This window comes from Trichechus manatus, unplaced genomic scaffold, assembly GCF_000243295.1.
Source record: "Trichechus manatus latirostris isolate Lorelei unplaced genomic scaffold, TriManLat1.0 scaffold00041, whole genome shotgun sequence".
Taxonomy (NCBI): domain Eukaryota; kingdom Metazoa; phylum Chordata; class Mammalia; order Sirenia; family Trichechidae; genus Trichechus; species Trichechus manatus.
The window spans coordinates 5,505,110-5,529,252 of NW_004443977.1; the positions used below are offsets into that span (position 1 = coordinate 5,505,110).

A 24,143-nucleotide genomic window follows, 5' to 3' on the forward strand; every position below is an offset into this window, starting at 1 on the left:
TTCGGGGATGATGGAAGGGTGTTGGTGGAGCAAACATCTTTGGCTCTGTGGTTTACTCATCAATGAGAACTGATTGATGCCTCAACCCATATACACACACTCATACTAATGGCTTCATCTTTACAGCTCTAAATGTCATGCCATGTTAGTTGGGATAAATGAAGTTTGTATCAAAGCTTTATTTTTAGTCATTTACTTAACATTTTAGTTTTTTTCTCTCAAGCCTTCCAATTTAAATGGTTTAAAGATACTCTCTGTGTTAATATTAGACACGGACAGAAAGCATCTATATGATGTCAAGTGTAGACAAGAAAGAGAAACGCAACAATTTCTGATCTTAGAGAATTTTTTCTTCCTCTTTTTTGACACCATTTCACTAACTCAGTGAAATGTGATATTTGAATATTAGAGCAAATTTTGGTAAGCATATTTGAAACTTCCCTGTCCATGCATTTTAGTCTTCGTCATATATGATGAAATGCCAATGATTGAGTTCTTTTGACAACTATATCCCATCCTTCACTTTGGGATATTCAGTAGCTAAGCAGCTACATTTTGCCAACCAGGCAGTGTTAATAAAAGGAAATCCGGGTACTGTTTTGCAATCCTGTGTCCTACAGCAAGATAGTAAATGCCCATAGTGCTTTACCTAGAAATCTTTTATTAGGTCAACAGTGTGCAATCCAGTGATGAGAAAAGGAGAGCTGGATCCTGTAAATACCACACATGTCTCAACATGGGCAGTCACTTTTTGGTGAAGATGTGTTATTCCAAAATTGGCATAATCACAGTTTCCACCTCATTTATGACCAGCATAAAAATTTGCATAAAATATCATGCACAGCTGTAGTCAGAAGGAAGATTCAATTTGGGCTTTGTGCAGACTTGACTTGCTGCCAGTGCAGTTACATACATCATCTAGGTCTGTATTTAAAAGGATAAAATGCAGTTTTAATTCTTATGGCAAATCTATTTTTTTAAAGAGAGAGAAAAATATTTTTAAATAGATCATAAAAAGCATTAGATCCCTCCCTGCACCTGCCCAGTCCATTTTTTGTTAATATAATGTTAAAGGGTTAGCAAAAGATGGGAAAGCCATAAAATTAAAGGTTAAGACTGCAGCTCTATCCATCCTCAGAATGAGAAGTTATCCAGTATGATTGCATACTTCTTTTCATTATTTAGACAGCCTCGCTGGGAATATTATATGTGAACAACTTCAAACATCCCTGCTGGTTTCTTTGAGAAATCTCGAAGGCCACAGTGATAGAGAACAGCATGGACAAGCTACTGAGAAGAGGCAAGGTTTTCAGCAGAAATCCAAAAGCATAATACAGCATACAAGGAGATTTTCTCCACCCCTATGGAGAAGAGGGCTGACTCCTAACCTCACCTATGCCGCAGAATCACAGAATCTCCAAGCTCTCAAGAGCCTTAAAGGGCCAGCTGCTTCATCTCCCAATAGAGTTCCAAAGAAAATAAATGAGTTGGCAAAAGCCACACGGCTAATTATTAACTGAATCATAAGCAGACCATTGTTCTCCGGAATTTGAATACAATGTTCTTTCTGCCACTTTATGCTGCTTCAGGAAGTGCTTGGCACCTCAGAGAATTAGTGAGATGCCCACTGATGAAGAAAATATTTTTGTCTCTTATCCAGTGATGTGGTGGAGCCAATTGCACGCCCTCGAGGGTTGATTGTACTCGTCCATACTACACTTCCATTCAGTGACCTACTTTGTTGTTGTTGTTTGCTGCCATTGAGTTAACCCCCAATTCATGGTGACCCCATACACAAAGGGACAAAACGCTGCCTGGTCCTGCACCATCCCCATGATGAGTCGGAGATCTGATCATTGTGATCCATGAGGTCTTTGTTGACTGATTTTTGGAAATAGATCACCAGGCCTTTCTTTCTTGTTGTTGTTAGGTGCCATAGTGTCTGTTCCGACTCATAGCAACCCTACGAACGAAACTCTGCCTGGTCTTGTGCCATCCTTGTGATCATTGTTATACTTGAGCTCACTGTTGCAGCCACTGTGTCAGTCCATCTCGTTGAAGGTTGTCTTAGTCATCTAGTGCTGCTATAACATAAATACCACAAGTGGATGGCTTTAACAAAGAGAAGTTTATTCTCTCACAGTCTAGTAGGCTACAACTCCAAATTCAGGGTGTCAGCTCCAGGGGAAGGCTTTCTCTCTTGTCAGCTATGGAGGAAGGTCCTTGTCATCAATCTTCTGTTGGTCTGGGAGCATCTCAGTGCAGGAACCTCAGGTCCAAAGGATGCGCTCTGCTCCCGGTGCTGCTTTCTTGGTGGTATGAAGTCCCCTATGTCTCTGCTCGCTTCTCTCTTTTATATCTCAAAAGAGATTGGTCTTAAGACACTATCTAATCTTGTAGATCTCATCAATATAACTGCCACTAATCCATCTCATTACATCATAGTGATAGGATTTACAACATATAGGAAAATCATATAAAATGGTGGATAATCATACAATACTGGGAATCATGACATAGCTAAGTTGACAGATATTTTTGGGGGACACAATTCAATCCATGACAAGGGTCTTCCTCTTTTTCACTGACCCTGTACTTTACCAGGCATGATGACCTTCCCCAGGGACTGGTCCCTCCTCATCACATGGCCAAAATATGTGAGACGAAGTCTTGCCATCCTAGCGTCTAAGGAGTATTCTGGCTGTACTTCTTCCAAGACAGATTTGTTCATTCTTTTGGCAGTCCGTGGTATATTCAATATTCTTCACCACCATAATTCAAAGGCATCAATTCTTCTTCCGCCTTCCTTATTCATCGTCTATTTTTCTCATGCATATGAGGCAATTGAAAACACCATGGCTTGGGTCAGGCGCACCTAAGTCCTCAAAGTGACATCTTTGCTTTTCAACACTTTAAAGAGGTCTTTTGCAGCAGATTTGCCCAGTGCAATATACTGTTTGATTTCTTGACTGCTGCTTCCATGGGCGTTGATTGTGGATCCAAGTAAAATGAAATCCTTGACAACTTCAATTTTTTCTCCATTTATCACAATTCTTCTTATTGGTCCAGTTGTGAGGATTTTTGTTTTCTTTATGTTAAGGTGTAATCCACACTGAAGGCTGTAGTCATTGATCTTCATCAGTAAGTGCTGATGACTGGAAAAGATTCATATTTATGTCATATTTAAGCCTATTCCAAAGAAAGGTGATCCAACAGAATGTATAATAGTATATAAATGTATGAATACATATGAAAATAATGTACACATAAATGTTTACATATAAATATGTAAATAGTTACATTCACTGAATATTTTTAATGAATTAAATAGCAAACATGAAGCATAATATCTGGCATACAGAAAGATTCAATAAACGATCCCTAATATTACAAAGACAACCAAGGCAGAATGTACTTTTTAATGTGGAAATCATTATGGTTCCCAGTGAGATACTTTAGACATCTATAATAACAGCATTACTTTATACATTCTGAAAACAAAACATTGGGAACCAGGTCCCGTCCTAGAGTCTACAGGGGAATTTGAAGATGCCAAAACAAATTGCTCATGGATTTATTGATTCATTCAACAAATGTTTATTAAGTATTTACTATGGGCTTAGTGCTGGGGAGACAATAGTGAATACAAAAGCAGACACAGGTTGTACTCTCAAAGAGCCTACTACTTAACTGGGGAGATTGCCACTAAATAAGTCATGAGTAACTGTAAAATCCCAGTGGGGTAAAGGCTATCGAGGAGAGCTATATGGTGTTATTACAAAGTTTGGACCTGAGCCAAGGAGGTCAAGAGAAACTTCAGGTGAGATACGAAGATTGAGTAGAAGATGTTTAGACCAGTGTTTTTCAATCTTGGCTGCACATTTGAATCACTTGGGGAGTTTTTGGAATTCATGATGTCCCAACCATACCAAGCAAATCAGAGTCTCTGGGGTGGGTATTTTTTAAGGCTCCCCAGGTGATTACAATGTGTATCCAACTTGAGAAACACTGTTTTAAATGAAGAAGAAGAAGTAAAGACAGATCCCAAGAGGAGAAAGCAGTTTATACAAAGACACCACGGGGAAAGTAGCAGGTAAATGAATACAAACGACTGAAAAAGGTTAACCAGACTGGAGTAAAGAGAGTAAGGAGAATATAATAGCTGTGCACCTCAGGAGAGTAAGAGGAACAAAACTGGCGGACATTATGCTGATTGAAATAAGTCAATCACAGAAGGACAAATATTGTATGAGACCTCTATTGTATAACTCATGTAAACGTTTACACACAAAAGAAACAATTTTTGTTGGTTATAAGGAATGGGAGGAGTTGGGGGGGGCACTAAATAGATAAGTGGTAACTTTGGTGAAGGCTAAGACAGTACACATTATTGGGCAAGCCAGCACAAGTGGTACAAGGAAAGGTCATGGAAGCTCCATAGACACTTCCAAACTCCCTGAGGAACTGAACTGCTGGGTGGAAGGCCGGGGGGACCATGGTCTCTAGCTCGATTGGCATAACATAGTTTATAAAGACAGTGTTCTACATTCTACCTTGGTGAGTAGCATCTGGGGTCTTAAAAGCCTGTGAGCAGCCATCTAAGATACTCCACTGGTCTCACCCCTTCAGGAGCAAGGGAGAATGAAGAGAACAAGATACAAGGAAAAGATTAGTTCAAAGGACTAATGGACCACAGCTACCACAGCCTCCACCAGACTGAGTCCAGTATAGCTAGACTGTGCCTGGCTACCACCACTGACTGCTTTGACTGGGATCACAATAGAGGGTCCGGGATAGAGCTGGAAAGGATGTAGAACAGAATTCTAATCTCACAAGAAAAGACCAGATTTACTGGCCTGACAGACTGGAGAAACCCCGAGAGTATGTCCCCCGGAAACCCCTTTAGCGCAGTGGTGAAGCCCCTCCTGAAATTCACCGTTCAGCCGGGGACTGGACAGCCTCATAAATCAAAACAGGACTGATGAGACACAGCAGTCCAGGGACAAGGACTAGAAGGCAGGAGGGGGCAGGAAAGCTGGTGATAGGGAACCCAAGGTTGAGGAAGGACAGTGTTGACATGTCATGGGGTTGTCAACCATTGTCATAGGGCAATATGTGTACTAACTGTTTAGTGAGAAACTATTTGTTCTGCAAACTTTCATTTAAGGTACAAAAAAAAAAAAAAAAGGAATTATCTATGTGAGATCAAATTGACAACAGCAACTCAAAAGGTTTAATGGGAAGCCTACCGGACAGTGAGTTAAAGATCATGGTGATGGAATAATTTGGAAAAGGATAGTGAGAATAGTAGCACAACTGGAAGAATGTAATTGATGTCACTGAATTGTACATGTAAAAACTTTCAAAGTGGTATAACTTTGGCTATGTATATTTTCACCAAAAAAAAGGTCCTCATGGTGGAGAAGGGAGAGTGTTGACATGTCGTGGGGTTGTTAATCAATGCCATAAAACAATATGTGTACTGACTGTTTAATGAGAAATTATTCTGTAAACCTTCATCTGAAGTACAATAAAAAAATTTTAAAAAAAAAGCTGTGCACCAATAACAATAATACAAGGCAGAATGTGATTTAAAAGATGCCATAAAAGGAAAACTAAACTAGTAAAGTACTACTTTAAAAGATTCAGAGCAAAAACAATATTCAGAGATGACTTGGAATCGTGAGAAAGTATATAAACTTTAGGAGAGTAGTATTGTGTATCAGTTAACAAGGCTAGAGTCAGACTGACTGGACTTAAATCCTTCTATCATTTTATTTGGCCCTGGGCAAGGTGCCTCAGTGTTCTCATCTGTAATATGGATATAAAAATAAACCTGTCTCATAGATTTATTACAGGATTAAGTTAAATAATTCATATAAGGAACTTAGAACAGCATTTAACACAGAGTAAACAAACAGTAAGTGTTATTTATCTTCTTAGTGTTAGGCAGGCTTTTGGCAAAAGTTAATAGAATTATATTGAGAAGTTAACCTAACATTTGAGCTTTCAGTTTTAAGAGAACCATGATAGATATTTAGCTGGGTTTTCTTCCTCCAGCCGGGACTAGCACAAACAACATTGTGAATTCTAAAAAATTTGTCTCTGGCTAGTGTGCCCATTCTCCCTTTTCTGCCCCATTTTCTTCCTTTATGGCACTCTTTCCCTTCTCTGTCCTTCAAGACCAGGACTTTTCTACTTTCCAAATATTTTCCAGCAGAAAAAGATGTGATAGCAGTACCATTACTGAGATTACTTTTTCCAGTGGTATCTTAAAGCTTTATCTGAAACTGTGGAGTAAAAGACTTTATCCCCAAGGAAATAATAGAAATGAGACAATTAGTGAGATAATGTACATGAAATCACGTTTAATTTATGAATTTCAATTTATATGTTAACCTTCACCTTGGATCACTTACCTTTACAAAGCCCCCAATTTACTTAGGTGAGTATCCCACTTTATTTGCCACATGTCCATCAAAGAGCATAGTGGATCTTACTGGAAGGCCAATGCTCCTTATGAGCAGCACATTAATACCAGGCTTATAGAAGAAAACTTGACTGCAGTGACAGTTGTGGGAAAAAAAGCAAGTCTGCAGACTTCATGAAAGCTTCCATTCTCTTAAAAAAACTTTAACATGAAAATCATGCTGATTTACTTGTGGGGGGCAAGGGGAAGAGAGGAAAGACAAGGATAGATGTGTCTGTAAAATGATGAAGCCTGTCCATTATCAGATCCTGTCCTTCGACTTGGAATTCTCACTTCTTACCAATGTATTGCTGGTTCAAAAACATTTATGGAGCAACCGCTATATGCCAAACACCACTCAAGGAACTTGAAATATAAAGATGAATAAGACATAGCCCCTGCCCTTGAAAAGCATGCCATACAGTAGGGTACACAGACCACTCAAGTAGATAGATCATTTCAATAAAATAGAGAAATGGCCAAGACAGAAGTGAGTACAGGATTCTGTGAAAACAGCACGCTCTAAGCCCACATTGGAGGCCATTATACCATAAATGTGAAAGAGAAGAGTCTAACCAGGCCAAGAAATCTACAGAGAACTTTCCAGAGAAATGGAAAAACACAAATAAAAACATGAACAGGACACAACAGTGTGGTGGTTAAATTCTCTCCTCAGAACACTATGGTGTCCAGCAGGAAAGGTCTCTTTCTTCCTACCCAGAGAGGCCACACTGTTTCTTTCCACTAGTCTGCATAATGGTCCCATCTTTCTCCCTGCTGGTTTGCTCTGAAGGTGCACGCCCAGTTGTGTTCATGCACATGTCCACACATATTTGCCCCAGGCTCACTTTCATGATCCAACAGTTCCCCTACACCAGAAAGGAGATAGAGATGCAGACAAAAATATATCGCAAAGATGTACACTGAACTTACCTACCTATTGTAAACAATACAAAAAATGCTTAAGTACATTATGGTTCATCCACACAATGAAACATTCTAAAGCTACTGAAAAGGTATAGTTCTGAAATTTTAAGAATATTTAATGGCATGGGGAAATCCTGTTTGCTCCTGTGTAATGTATATGCATATTTTTGCTGTTTATGTTTGTACGAGCAGATGATCAAAGGAGGAAATTTAAGAAACATAAATAAATAAAACATATCTAATTCCACCAGCCAGAGAAAATCATTACTAGCATTAGGCATGAGCCTTGGTGGCACAATAGTTAAGTGCTCAGCTTCTACCAAAAGGTTGGTGGTTCGTATCCTCCCAGCATCTCTACGAGAAAAAGACCTGGAGGTCTGCACCCATAAAGATCACATCCTAGCAAACCCTATGGGGCAGTTCTACCTTGTCAAATGGGGTCACTATGAGTCGAAATCTACTGGACACCACCTAACAACAACGGCAGCAGCATTAGGCAGGATTTTTCCAGGTCTTTCTCCATACATGTTTGCTTTAAAAAAAAAAAAAAGGAATCATAAAGTTTTTCATCATGCATTATGTCCGTTCCACGTAATTAGGCTCGGTTCTCTAGAGAAGCAAAACCAGTATATAGGGAGATGTATATGAAGGAACTGGCTCAATCAAGTGTAGATGCTGGAAAGTCCCAAGTCCGTGGATCAGGGTAGAGACTTCTCTTGATTCACATAGCCGCAAGGGCTGGTGAACCCAAGAACGGCAGGTTGGAGAGCAGGGCTCTTGTTTATAGGCTGTGAAGATCAACAAAACCCAAGATTGGCAGGCAAGACCACAAGACTTCTCCTGATTCACGTAGCTGCAGGGGCTGGCGAACCTAAGACTGGCAGGTGGGACAGCAGGGCTTCTGTTCACAGACTGTGAAGATCAACAAATCCCAAGATTGGCAGATAAGCTGATAGCTCAAGTCCCAAAAACCAGAGGTCAGAGGAACAGGAGGCAGCCGCAGGATCCAGAGACAGCAAAAAAGCCAAAACATCTGCTTATATTTGGATGCAGGCCACACCCCCAAGGAAACCCCTTTTCAACTGATTGGCCACTCACAGCAGATTCCATCATAGGAGTGATCACATATAAACACTGAGGATCATGGCCCATCCAAGTTGACACACAATCTTAACCATCACACCATGTAATAGCATATCAAGAACACTTTTCCATTTATTAATTATTCTTTATAAACTTGATTTTAAAATCTGTGAAATATTCCACCTTTTGAATATAGTATAATTTATTTAGCAGTCCCTTTATGGAGAGCAGTAATGATTTTTGTCCTTTTGTTATAAATGGCTCTCAAATGAACCTCCTTGACCAAGAGTCTGTGTTCATATATTCACCTGTTTCCTGAGACTGGCTCTATAGAAGTAAAATCACCAGGTCAAGAGGTAAAAGATTTTTTATGCTCTCAAAATATATTTCTCAAATTGCTTTCCAGAAAGGTTGTACCAGCTGATACTCTCATCAGTGATATGCAACAGTGCCCATATCACACACTCTTGCCAGCATCAAGTGCTATCTCTTGTCACCAGTGCCAATTTGATAGGTGAAAAACAGAATCTCTTTTTGATAATATAGTATGTTAAGCAAAACCAAGTATACAAAAGTGCATATGCAAAAGGATCTCAACAGTGTAAAACTATGCCAAGAAAAACAATGAAAGTAAATACACTAATATGTTATAATTTTTAGCACCTGATTGTAGAATAATAGATTACTGCTACTTTCATATAACATTAATGATCATAGTAATAGGTATTATTTATTCAAAACTACCATGTTTCAGAAACCGTGCTAGTTATTTTGCATACAAGATCTTATTTAAACCTCAAAACAACTATGAGTTTTATTATATCTTTGACAGAAGACCATGAATAAGCTGAGAAAACTAGCTAGAGGCTGGGCCAGGAATTAAACTCAAGCTTAACTATACGCACAGATACTGCTTTGTCTTCTTCCTCCTACTTTCCTGTATTTTTGCTTTTTTTTTTTCTTCAGTGAGCATTTATCCCTTTAAAATCATAAAAAACAATAAAAGCTATTTTTTTTACAGTCATTCCCAAATGAAAGCATCCCTTATTAAAACTGTTGTTATTACAATTTGACCAACATCCCCAGGAAAGAAGTTTATTCCCCAATTCAAGAAGACATTAATATGAGATATTTTGGATGTCCCACAATGACTATAGGCCACCCAAATGTAAGACGTCATGAGCAGCATTACTTGGAGCATCACTTTCCAACATTCCTAAAACCACACTACCTGGGTGGTTGCCAATTTCACAAGGTGTTCACTTGGTCTTGGCTTGTAGCATATTACTGTGGACCTGAGGAATGCCTGTGTCAGCAAGATGCCTACATTAGGGAGACGGGCAAAGTCAAAACCGAAGCTGTCACATCTGCTACATTAATGGGGTGATTACACTTTCTCTGGGTTAGTGTCGATTTTCATGGTTTTTAAGAAAACAGCAGATAGAAAGTACTGATGTGACTATGATGTGTTCTGTTTATAAATGACAAGTTTGCTTGTATTATTAAAGTCAGCATAACAGTTAGATAATTTTTGTAAGTATGGGATCCTTTAAACAGGCACACAATATTTTAAATATATATTAGACACCTAAAATCTAGCATATCTGCAAAAGAGTTATTATAAATTGTCTTTTAAAGGTAGATTTGAGAAGATTATTTTTAAAAACATACTGCTTAATGATTCATTTATGTGCAAACAGAGATGAATAAAATACAGCTACAATAACTATGTTACAGAATAAGATGCCACATTTCAAACTGGTGTTTTGTTTGTTTGATTTGGTTTTATTAGTGCTTGATATGTTAAATATTTATATTAGGAACACAATACACAGAACAATAAGGAAGAAATAAAGAGTATTTGCATGTGAGTGAAAAATCAAGGTAATCATACAGTCCCAGAGCTGACTTTTTTAATGTTCCAAGATTATTTGGATGGTTTGCGTATATGATATATTCAGACACATCATGGACATTTATATCAATATAGAAATAAGCATTAACAAAGCAGACTTAATAAGGAGATTTTCAGGCAAAAGGGATCAGGTGAACATCTTATGTTGACATTTGTCATAAATTGTATTTCTTCAAGAAAGGAACAACTTTCCATAATGATTCTGCCATTTTGCCGTGACTTCTGTCTGTTTCTAAGGCTAAATTGTCACCGTTCAGTCCCTATTCCCCTGGCCGTCTACCATTGCGTCATTTCATTCTAACTCCAGCTGTCTGCTAAGTGTTGATCTGTGTGACAACATGAGTCAATGCACAGAACCCTTTGCGGCACTCCCGTTCTTGAGGAAAGTGGTGCTGAGTTACTCATTCCTCATTTTCCAAGAGCCACAGCAGTCTGGGAATCTGGTAAAGTTTTGCTTTTCCCCATTTCCCTTAGAATGTCTAATACATTTATAAAAGTTTCACAAGCTTCCAATTTGCTGTTTGCTCTTTGCGTTTTAAACATGAGGGTTCTTCATTAAATCAAGAAAGTGTTTTAGATTTCCTAATGTTCACTTTTTCTAATTGAGGAGCTGTAATATTTTTCTATGATGCAAAGAAATAAAAATAAAGATTTGATTTACCACAGAAAAACTAACATAAAGTGTCTTAGGCCGGGTTCTCTAGAGAAGCAAAACCAGTAAAGTGTATAAATATATATATGGAGAGAGATTATATCAAGGAAACAGCTCACGTGATTGTAGAGGCTAGAACATCCCAAGTCTGTGGATCAGGGTAGAGGCCTCTCCCCATTCACACAGCTGTAGAAGCTGGCAAGCCCAAGATGAGCAGGTCGGAGAGCAGGGCTCCTGCCCACAGGCTGTGCAGATCAACGAATCCCAGGTTTGGCAGATAAGCTGACAGCTCAAGTCCCAAGAACGGGAGATGAGATGTCACTAAGCAGCCGCAGGATCCAGAGAGAGCAAAAAGCCAGAATGTTTGCTTATATACAGATTCGGGACACACCCGCAAGGAGATTCCCTTTCATCTGATTGGCTACTCACAGTATATTCAATCATGGGAGTGATTACATTAAAACACTGAGAATCATGGCCCAGCCAAGTTGACCCACAATCTTAACCATCACATAAAGTTATTGTTCAGGTTTTAAAATGGTCCAAGCTGTGCCAGATAGTCTGCTTTTACTATAAATTACTTTCTTCCTGGGGTTAGCTGTGACTATGTAGGGTAGCATGGTGGACAGAATGAAGCTTAATTTGAGCAGGAAAATTAAGAAGTCCATGACTCGTATAGCTATAAGTTTAAAGAAATCATTGTTTGTTCATTACAATAAAAACAAGAAAATTTCAAATATATTGGCATTACCATACCCTGTCATACAAGCAATTAAAAGAAAGAAGCAAATTACAATAATATATACTTTGTCACCTAACAGCAATGAAACACGTGTTACAACCATTTAGCCCTCTTTGATAGGTGTCTTGCCAACCTCTCGGTTCTTTGACTCTGTCCATCCAGGTTATTCTCATTTGTTAAAGAGTGAAAGTTCAAGCACAAACTGTCACCCTAACATTAGGTTGGACAATATCTGTCTTCTAAAAACAACCAGGCCTGTTTCTGGTAATTCTTTCTCCAAGAGTTTCTACTTTCTGTAAAATTCTTAGATCTCTGCCAAGTTCTGAGACCTTTTCTCTGTTAAGTGAGCTGGAGTCTAGCTTTTCTCATATATAAAAATGAGAGGGTTAAAAACCAGCAGGACTCCTGACCCTTTTGGGCAATAAAATTATAATTAACCCAGTTCTGATTCTAACCTACTTTGAGTTCCTTTAACAAATATTTATTAGATGTGTCAGGCGCTGTGTTAGGTGTTAAGGACACAATGATGAGCAAGAGCACATGGTCCCTGCCTGCACTTAACTTACACCTCATTGAGGGAGCCGATGATGTCACCGCATCGCTGTTCCAGTTGAGCTATTTTCTCACTAATGCCCTCAAATGAAAGATTCCACTTTTCACAGCTTATTTAAAGGAATCAGGTCATATGACCATCAAACCAAATATGTTGTACACAGTTAAGTCATCACATAATCTTGGTTCAAACAGAGGTTAGAGAAACATAAACAAATTTCATTTTCGTTTCTTCTCTGATAGCTTCAGAGCCAAGGGCACACTGGCTGACTCTGTGTTTTTTAGAAATGCCGAGTACAAGACGAGTGTACACACCAGTTGAGTAATTTGTGTTTAGAAAAGCCTGCGGTGAGAAGTCTCTGTCTCACTTTCTCTCTCTCTATTTTTAAAATAAATAACAAGCTATTTAGTTCCTCATGAATTCCTTTTGCACTAGCAAAAAGGATTTCATCCTAGCTAGTCAATTTTCTGCAGGGACAATCCCTATCTGGGATTCTTAAGCACTTTAGGGTCAGAAATCTATCTGAGAATTGAGAAAAGCAATGAACCCATGGCCTGGGGGCTTAGGGGAGGGCTTGGAGAAGGTGGGAATCACATATGTGCATACATACAAAATTCTGCATACAGTCAGTCTAAGGACATTCATAGGCCCAAGTTGACCAATCCTTTATCAGAATATTAAAAAATATTGCACTTCACATCACAAAGTGTGTTCTCTAAAAACGGTATTAGTGTTATTTAGGGGGGGAAATGTTTCCACAGTGAATGAGTCAGGAAAAGGGAAAATTCTTTGTTTAAAAGTGATTTTTCCAGATAATTTGATTTAAATTCTTTAGTATATTAATGTGTCCTCACTGTCCCAAAAAAGATGATATGTATTCAGCAACAGTTCCCTACGTCCTATGAGCATGGAACCTCTTTTCCAGCACCTACCCTTGAATTGCTTCTCCTCAATGGTGTTCTTAAAACGCTTTGAGAAACACTGCTTTGGCGTGCAGCGATGAGATATCTCACCTGGGTCCGCAGTGTGTTCCTCACGGCCCTACCGTGCGCTCAGATCCACCAACTGAATCTGGATCAAGAAAATCACCTGCTGTGAGAGAAAAGTCAATAACGTTAAGGTTCATAGTCAGTGCTTGTTGGGATATCAACATCAAAACAAATAATTCTTTTGTTTGTTCATTAATTCCACTTAATTTGATGAAATTTTTCAGTTTTGTTTAGCCCCTAAAGTGAAGCATGGGTGTGGTTAGAGAAGCCTTTCTTTGCTTCTGTTTTCTCATCTGTTAAATATAAAGAACAATAGCATCTACCACATAACATTATGTCACTACGACGGATTTTTTTTTTTTAACCACATAACATTATTATGAGACTTAAATGAGTTAATATGTGTAAACACCTAGAACAGTCCAGCATATAAGTGCGCAATAAATATTAGATATTATTTTTATTTCTGTGGTTATATCAATATATTCTGTTGCTTAAGTATCACTTGATTAGCTCAGTATATTTTATATAGCCACAGAGAGCTGATAAGAATTAAGATTTTCAAAAGTAGATGATGGCTACTCTATCTGAGAATATCTGAATGCAAACTGAAGTGTTTAAAAAAAGTCAGATATTTGGAAACACAATAATTTATAATCCAAACAGTTGGTTGCATTTTCATTTTTTATAAATACAGATACATAGTTACATCAACTTTTAGAAACTTGATTAAAGAGTAAAATGAGAAAGAATGGATCCTGTCTGTCAACATCTCCCCATCTTGGTATAATACTTCTTTGGCATTATTTATTTTCTTTATGGTAGAATAAACTAGATGACATGATTAGAAGCTGAAACATTTAATGGCAAAATCACAGCCTGGAGTAAAGAAAGTCATTATTACCAGAATAAGGACAAAAAGCATAAGATCAACAGATAACTCGAACTTGGTTTAATTCTACCTTGATCTACCACATTATCATAAACTCAGTTTTCAGGGATTAGGGAAACATGCTGTGTTCTCCTACTGCCTGTTGCCTTCGAGTGGATTCTGACTCAGAGACCCTGTAGGACAGTGTGGAACTGCTCCACAAGGTTTCCAAGGCAATAATCTTTCCAGAAACAGACTGCCACATCTTTCTCCCATGGAGCAGCTGAGCACTTAACCACTGGGCCGCCAGGGCTCCTTTTTCTCCTACTAGTCTCCCTTTTTCCATTGCTTTCTTTCCTCATTAAAACCCATGTACCACACAACAACAAGCTCACTTTCTGGCTTATAACTCTCCAATAATCTCCCATTGTATTTATAATGGAATCCTTACCTTGGTCTACAAGGCCCCACTTGATCTGGTCCCACCGCTGCCTCTGACCTCTCATCTCACATCACTCTTCCCCACCTTGGTCTTTTTTCTGTTCGTTGAGCCAAGCTCACCCCTGCCTCAGGGACTTTGCACTTACTGTTGCCTCTGCCCAGAATGCTCATTCCTCAGTTCACCACTGGACTGGCTCCACCTGATCTAAAAGACATGTCCTCCAAGGTGCCTTTCCTGATCACTCTATCTAAGGTAGCCTCCCCCCGCCCCACCATCCTCTTCTTGTTTATTGTCTATCATACCATCCTGTTTTATTTTCCTTGAAGTATCAACATTTACCTGACATTAACTAATTCGTTACTCGACGTTCCTCCCCAGAATATAAACTTCATAACGACAGGAACGTTGTTGGTCATGTGAAGAGATACATCTCTAGAGCCTAAAATTATGCCTGGCATATAAGAGGTACCTAATAAATATGGTTAAATCAACTAATAAATTAATATTGGCCCCCAAATTATTCTCGTTCATTATCTCCATGGCACAGATGAAGTCTTTTACATCTGTTATAATTCAGGGAGAAGTGATCCTTATTTAGCCATCGTTACTGACCCAGACACTGTGATAAACAGTAACTCATTTCTAGTTTTCACAGTAAGTTGCAAGATACATAACTTATTAACATTAATTTTAAATCAATTCCTAGCTTATAGGAATAATAGTGACAGATGAGGATACTGAAGCTCACATATTCCATTTGCAGAGAGTTTTATAGTTTTTAAAGAATAGGCATGTTTACTCTCTTTTTTGATACTTGTAACAGCCTTGGAATGATCAAGAATTCATGAAATCATCCAATTTCAGCACTGAAAGAATACACAAGGAACATCAAGTCATCCAACAATTGAATCTCTTCCATGATGTTCCTATAAAGCAGTTATTCTCTTTTAATAAGGAGTTCACAGCCTTTTGAGGTAGCCCTTACTTCTTTAGAGACTTCTGACTTCTAGAAAGCCCTAAATGGTGAGATGTGACTGGCCTCCAAGAAACTTCAATCCATTGGTCCTACTTCTATGCCCTAAACTCAAGTGGAGCAAACCTAATATCTCTCATATGCAACAGGCTTTCAGCTTTCTGTTGTCATTGTTGTTAGCTGCTGTCAAGTTGGCCCCCTATTCATGGCGACCCCATGCACAATGGAACAAAATGCTGTCTGGTCCTGCACCACTCCCATGATAGGTTGCAGATCAGACTGTTGTGATCTATCGGGCTTTCACTGGCTGATTTTTGGAAGTAGAGCGACAGGGCCTTTTGAAGACAGTTGTAACATACCTCTGACTCTTCCCTTCTCTGGGGTAACTATCTTCAGCCATGTGCTGTTGTTTCAAAGTCAGCTACTAACCAGGCAGAAATCTTTTTAATTTATTTCACTTTCTCTATAACCTTCGTAGCAGGTGCAAACCAGAAATGAACCCCTTGCCACAGGTAACCAGGTCGCTGTAGAATAAAGCAGTCTACTAATGCCCGTGTTCACGGTCTTAAATAACAACAATGATAAAGCATACAAAACTATCTAGGAGTTTAACCCACAGACGGGTGAAAAAACAAAAGAACCTGGAGAATACTGGCACCTCTCCTACCTTCCTCTAATTATTTCTAATCTCTTTAGTTATTTTTTGCTACAACTAAGTGTAGGATCACTATGATAGAGTCTGTCTTTACATTTCTAGAGATAAAAAAATCTTCTTTAGTTTGAACGATACGAAGTTGCCGATATGTGACTATTTTAACCTACAAAAATAGCAATTTCTTAGGGCCCCACCCAATAGATCTGGGCTATATAAACAAAATACACTATCCCTATTGTTCAGGTGAAGACATTGCTTAATGCAAAGTAAGGGATTTGCCTAAGATCACAGCTAGATAGACAGTGACAAAACCAGGACCAGAACCATGACTCTGATCAAATGCTCCTATCACCATATCACATGGCCTCTATCCAAGGGCACGCTTTTGGATTCCTAGACAGAAAACGAACGTGTAATATTATAAGGCAGAGTCCATCATCATTTCCGTGTTAAAAATGTAGAAACTGAGTCCAAGAGAAGTTTATTAACTTGGCCAAAATCAAATATTGGGAAGCTGGGAATTTGAACATGGGTAGTCTGACTCCAGGCAGTCCTGATGGCACAAATCATTAAGAGTCTGGCTAATGACTGAAAGGTTGGCAGTTCAAATCGATCCAGAGGTTCCTTGGAAGAAAGGCCTGGTAATCTGCTTCCAAAAGTTCATATTTATGAGCAGAAATTGACTCAACAGCAACTGGTTAACCTGACTCCAGGGCAAGGAGGTCTTAGCCAATGGGACAGCTTCAGTATTTCACTGCTATCATTTGACTTTATTATTAATATTGACTGGTTTTGTGGGTTTCCTAACTTTTTTTCTCAACTTAAAAAAAGCAATAAAATCTACATGACTAAAATCTGTTTCCTTGTTTAATACATATTTTTTATAAGCCATTTCTTTTTACAAGTACAAAAGAAGACACGTTTGCTTTACATTTTTAAGCAGTGGAAACCACGGAAACAATTTTAAAAAGCTTGAGAGGAAAAAGTCTTTGTAGCAAAGCCATGCCCAGATCCAAGTTCCGTCCCATTGAAGTTTTATGTCTAAAGTAAGAAGCTTTTCTACCAGTTGGGTTCATGGGGAAACTGCTGAATCGTTTTCATTATTGTATCGATTCTACACAGGGATATCACCATAATGTTTGACGAAGTCAAACAGTCACTATGTTTTCTTTAATTTATATCTCAGATCAAAGGAATTATCAAATCATCTATGCACATCTGTTAAAGTGATTCATGCTTAAGCTCAGATATTTGATAGTTTCATCCCTTATTTTCTATCAGGTGAGAGGAGAGATTGGCAGTTCCAGAAACCTTCATCATAAAGTTATATAGTTCAGTAGATTCAATAGCATCCTAAACAGTCTAAATATGTGAGCTCCCCGCCAGATTGGTGGTTCTTCAGGTCTCACAGCCGCAGCAGCTGAAATAGCAATAACCGCGTCAAAGTCCTGAGAATTATAGTAGCTGAGAGAATAACTTACCAAGTAGCAAAAAATGAAATTATTCTGTACTTAGGTCTCCATTTCCTTTGCAAAGTACTTTTAAAATGAACATGTGCCAAGTGGTGCTCAAGCCAAAACTTATCTCCTTCACAGCTCACTTTCCTTAGTTAAAATGTAGAAGTCATGACAGCACCACCATTTCCGTTGGCATTGTCGTGTATGGGTAACAGAGACAACCTGCAATTATTCAGTGAGGAGGGAAATTTAATGCCAGAAGCAGAGAAGGTAGAGATTCCCTGTGGAGTTTAGCTGTGAGTAATGCTGGAGCCTTCATTTTCAAATACAATAATATTAACTATTGATCCACTTTTAGTCATTTGTTACAATACACATTAAGTAATGTTCATCTCTGCTCTGATGGTTCTTTATTATAAACACATTAGGACTGGCAAGCTGGAATGATGCTGGAATGGAGTTGTCTGCTCCTGATTCCTGGGCTCAGGACTTCCTTGTGGGAGTAAAGAAAGGAGCTCTGGAGGCAGAGGGACTTGGGCAATAGAGAGATGGAGGTTTTACATAGTGAGAACATAAAAACAGAGACTAAGGATAGCAACAAATTTCAGTAAATTATACCGTAAGTCATACAAGCTCTGAAAATAAATTGATGTCACAGGTACCCGGTTATATCTGTTTCCATCCTATGGCAAGTTAATGATGTAGATAAACGTAACATTTATGCACACGCTTAAGTAAACCTCATTATTAGAACAACATCAACAAGGCAACTATTTAAAAGACAGACCCCCAAATCTCTAAACTGTTGCTAAACTGCCGGGTTCACTTTGTATGTGCTCTAGCTAGCTGCATTGGTAATCACATTAGGGTGAATAAGTGGGAATGAAAAATACAGTAATGTCTACAATAGGGGTGGTTTAATATTGCCAGCCCCACAGTAATTTAAATGTTTTCTGAATCTGGGATATTTCCATTTTCATCCTTAAATGAACTTTACCTTGTTTTGGCATTGATCTTGTAGACTCAATAAGATTGAAGCAAAGTGGTTACTCCCGACAGACCTTCCAACTGACATGACACCTCTACAAATCTTGAATAGTGTTGGGATCACCAAAAACATGAAAAATGCAAGCAATGCAGGAGCACAAGCAGAGAAGCTAGTGGTCCCTACCTAACCATTGTACATCTATAGGACTTGCCATGTATAAACAATCTTGTTGTGTGTGAATTGTGTAAGTCAGGACAAATTTTTCTGCTGAGGATGTGAGAAAACACTGCCAAATAATTATTACTTGGAAGAAACAAATGCTTTTTAGATCAAGTTATTTCTCCCTTAGTATGACATTCCTTCTTCCAGATGTATAAAGGAACAAGGTAATGCGTTCTGGCATAGTGGAAAAATGTGAAAAAAAAGAAGCAATTTGGCGTTTTCTCTGTATTGGAATATTAGGTCTTTTCCTCAGGTAATCAACTTTCCTGCGAGCCAAGTGTTCTATTTTTCCGGGAGGGTGAACTATTCAGTAGGCAGATGTCAAGCAAAGCTACTTCTTAAGTGGGCTCTTTGCAGAAGTGGTTTGCTTCACATTAAGCCGGAGTCAGAGCTACTAAAGTGGCCCACAGGACGCTACAACCAAAGCAATTTCTCATGTGACTGGCTGGCTGGAGGAGAACACACACAAAACCATGGCTATCAGTGAAAGCTACCACAGTCTTACTTTCTTACTGAAACAGAACCGGCTCCTGGAGTTACCTCAGCTATCATATTTTAAAGGATGGGTGGAAATGAAAACTACTGTGACAAATCCAACTGTAGTGTTATAACATCTCCACTCACAGACTAATTTTGTATTTTCAGAATCTAGAGTCTTTCAACCTTCCTCCATAAGGAGCTATACCATAATTCTTGCTATTGCTCTGTAGGCTTAATAAGACATGCAGGAAAAAGGAAGTCTGCTTCTCTGGAAATTTCTAAACAGCATGACTATAAACTTGGCAATCAGTGAATCCAAAGGTAGTCATGAAGAGAAGAAACATAGACTAGGGATGGATAAAAACCTACTCCGTGACTTAACCCACTTCTGATCACGTGTAAAATGCCTACACAGCCCCTGGTACATGGCAGGGAATCAACAGACAGCTAGAAGTTGTTGTAAGGGAGTATCATCATTGTTATTACTTCAGATTCTAGATGTAAAAGCTGATAATAAAACCTGATTTCTTGCTATGCTCACATGGATTTTACTGAGGTAAGAATGTGCTCTTTTTGATAACTGTGCTATGGGAAAAAAACAGAACTCATTTCATTGGAGCCAAACTATGAAACAAACTCCCCACCTACTCCACGAGGAGCCATTTCACTGACATTAACGAACAGCTATATCTCCACCTTTCCTTCCTACAGTTGAATATAATTTTTATAATTTTGCTGAAATGTCTTTTAAATTCAATCCCATTCTCCTTTGGTATCAAAAGTAGGGGACAAGGAGAAACACCAATATCTCTTCACATTTAGCCCCGTGGTGATTTTACAGGCCTCTATGTAACCATCATTTTGTATATTATTGTTGCGTGTTTGTTTTGAAGTCACATGTTTATGAACATAAAAAATCAACGATGACAACTTTATGGATCTGATGGTTTCAGCTAACCGAGGGTGGGGGTTGAGGTGGGGAGGAAGGGTCAGAACCCCCCTCAGGTGTCAGTGCGCAAACTTTAAACTGAGTCTCTGCCACCTGGGACTGGATAGGAAAAGCTAGAGGTGACGACATTAAACCCAGGAGGCTGGGTTGGAGAGACAGATGTCAAAGCAACAGGAGACAACAGCCTTGCGCCAGCAGATGGACCGCAGTAGGCTGACTTCCGGATTCACTCTCCTGGCCCCCTGCCCCCAACCCATCCTTTCCCTTACTTATACCAAGTTCCAAAGTCATGGCTCCTTTTATGGAGCAAAACCCAGGAAAGGCCAAACTCCCCATGAGTAAGCAGAACAAAATTCTGCCTGCATCACCGTAACCGATTATTCACTGCTCTGCTCACAATTACCTGACAAGCCACTTAACCTGACCATGCTCCAGTTTCTTCCGTAAACCAGAAACACAGTAATGTGCAAATCTACCTCAGGGGATTGTTTCCAGCAGTAAATACACACACAGGCATACACACATATATGTGTGTGTATAAAGTGTGTATACACACATACATTTTAGCTTTATAAGGTGGTCTAGCAATATTTAAAGATTAAGTCAGAATAACTGAATACTCCTGCAGCTGTGTTGGGTTTGCTCCCTCCCTACATGAGGTGGCTAGAATTAAACAGCATAACTTAGAGCCCATCTTCTCAGGTCTCTACCCTTAGGCTCAGCCACAGACTTGCTCTGAGCAACTCCGCTTTAGATTCTCTCTGCCTCATCGGTCATCCTTAAAACCAACTAAAGTGATGAACTCCCTTGCAGAGCTAAGGAGGGAAAAAAGAAAAAAGCCAAGGGATTTAACAAGTGTAATGGAAAAAGCAAGTAACAGACAGGATCCGACTCTCAAATGCACGCTTGTTATTTCTGTTTGTAGGAATGCAAATTCAGCCCAAGAGTAAAATCATATGCAGTTCTCTGATTTCAGACATTTGCCTGGTAATAGTCACAGATATCTTTCTGGCTCTCACCAAAGAAGCAAAGAACAGGAGGTGTTAGAGAATGTCCATAACCTTATCCTGAAGTATTTGTATGCAGCTTCTGTAATTTACGTTGTTGGACTTGTCTATGGATAGGGGCAGGCAGAGATTAATCATAAACCTTTCAAGTAACCGTTACTTCCTGAGCCACCTTCTAACAAATATTTCTCAACTGTTTTCCTTGACTCATTGCCAATAAAATGGATGGAACGCTTTCAATTCTCTCTTTTTCTTTCTTGGTCATAGCTTCAGAACCCTAGCGCTGCTTGAGTCCCTTCAGATATTGGTGGCTGAAATCAAGGGCCAGGCCCCAGAAAAGTTTCACAGAGGGGACATACATAGGGCCAAATGGGACCCTCCGATTCACACCGTGTGTCTCTGAGATGTGTGGTAAGTGTCTGAGGTACTGGTAATGCTGCAGCCAAAATGGTAAATCAGAGCCAACACACAGCTCACTGGATTGAGAAACTGGGTTGCATCCTAATGCCAATTGTGCTGCAATGCGTATGGCCCAGGTCATCACTCTCCTGGGCTCTATGCATTTTAATTGCACCTGCTGCAATTAAAATTTAGGGTTAAAAATTCTTGTATTCCTTATGTTTCCAGGTCATTGTCCAGTATCGCTGCATTTTTTAACAAAAATATTTTAAAATTAAAATTGCCTATGTATATAAAGACTTTGGGACCATCTCCAAGTACCTTCCACTTGCACAGAAAGAAGTAGGTCACCACCAACGAGGAAGCATCGTGGGAGGTACAGATAATGGCCCCAATGCTGCACAACCCTAGGGGGCACTATTGACTCAAATCACCACGTGATCAGTGCCTGTGGACTTGGGCAGTAAAGTCCTACAAAGTTCATCGTTGCCCTTAAGGAAATTTTCTTAATGGAAAATGGGCTCACATAAAAAAGAAATTCCATCTCGGAGACATGGGTTCTGGTTCTTCTGCTCTCTGGGACTGACTTGTCTCCTCTTAAATGAGAGGATTATACGAGATGGTCTCCAGTGTCAACTCCAGCTCTGAAACTCTGTGATTCTATGAGTGGAGGCCAATTAATAAACATCAAGTGTTAATGACTAGTGCAAATACTTCCGTCTTTCAAGCAGTGTTCTTGTAGCTAGTATACTATTAGTGAAAACAGAAAGAAATTCCTAATAACCCTTAGTTGTTATAAAGTAGGCCTTGAGAAAGAAATTAAACCCCTGAATGGCCTGACCAGTTCAGTTTCTTCCACTACCAATGAAATTACTGCATAAAAATAAACAGCAGAAGAGAAGCGTAAAGAAAAGGAAAGTTCCAGTGAAGCATATAGCCAGTTTTTCAAAAATGATTTTAGGAGGTTTGTTTCCTCCAAGCTGGAAGCATATTCTTTAAACTAAGCAATCATGAAGTCTGCTTTAAATCAAAAAACATCTTTGAGATAGTGTTTTATAATTATTTGTTTAATAATACACTCCCTACAATGTTTTCTCCAACTACTTTTTCCATATCACCAGCCATATTGATTACTGAGCTTTACTTTCTATCATTTGATTTCTAAAATCAGTAGATGTACGGGAGATACTTTTCATGAAATTCCACTTGTCCCTCTCCACTCCCCTGATCCCAGACTCTCATTAGAACACTGTGCCCACCCCTGAGGTGACAATCCCTTATATCCACATTGACCTATTGAAATGTGAGCCGAGCTTGGCTTCTGGATGTGAAATATCGGGATTATTAGGTTCAAACAGACTTAGCAGCCACACTAAAGGCTATGATGCAGGTGGCACTAGGATTGCTTATAAACCATGGGCTTTTGTTTTAGAAATATAAACAGAAGGATGATTCTTAAAATTGTATAAGCCATCTCTATCTCAAACATTAGACATTGGGCAGACAGCTTGACTCAGGCTGGGTACAGATACACAGTGTTGAGATCAATTAGATAAATAAAGTTTTACAAGAGAAGTTAACAAAATCATGATAGCCAGAATTCAAACACAAGTTACAAAATGAACACACACACACACACAAGCAATATATTCTATATCTAGGAACAGCCAAGAGAGAAGAGAAGTCAGGGCTCCGACCTTATAAAGTGGGTAACACATATTCCTTCCAAAAAGATAATGAGGATGCATCTTCTCAGTCTAAGCTGTACCCACGACCCTCCTGGGCAGACCCACTTAAATAGTCTCTGAGTTTACCTGTATCTTGTACCAGCAAAGAGAAGATGTGTTTCTAACATTACTCTCATCCATTCACTCCACTAGACTGTGAGTCCCAGGAGGAGCTGGTTTTGTTCACTAGCAGACCATTGGAGCTCTAAAGGCTAGCATATTGCTTGGCACATAGTAAATGCTCAATAAATATTTGTTGGATTATTAAATGAAAGTGTTCTTTTTTTTTTTTTTTTCATCAAATACACAATTAGTAAGTGCTCACCACAGATCCTGGCATATAGTAGCACTCAACAGACATGTATAAATCATAGCACAGTTTCATTTCAAGGTCAGCTTTTAGGGTAAGAAAGAAGCCTAGTTTGACTTGCGCTCAGTTCGTGGATCAGCAGACCTTAGTGTATTCCCCATGATCACAATGAGTTGGAGTGAACTTCATGGCCTTGACGACTTTCTCTGATGCTTATGGACTTTTTGGCCAGCTAAGAGATTGGCTTCTCTTGTCCAGCTCCTACTTATCCCACCAGGGAAAATCTGGTACTTTCACTACATCCTGTTGAGGCTCACAAACTTAACATATGTG

The 24,143-nt window shown here is 39.1% G+C and overlaps 1 protein-coding gene across 1 annotated transcript in view; it reads left to right on the forward strand.

The window, feature by feature from the left end:
- Positions 1–24,143, forward strand: part of VWC2L (von Willebrand factor C domain containing 2 like) — a 174,692-nt gene that overhangs the window by 110,467 nt on the left and 40,082 nt on the right. The gene's annotated exons all lie outside the window — the stretch shown is intronic.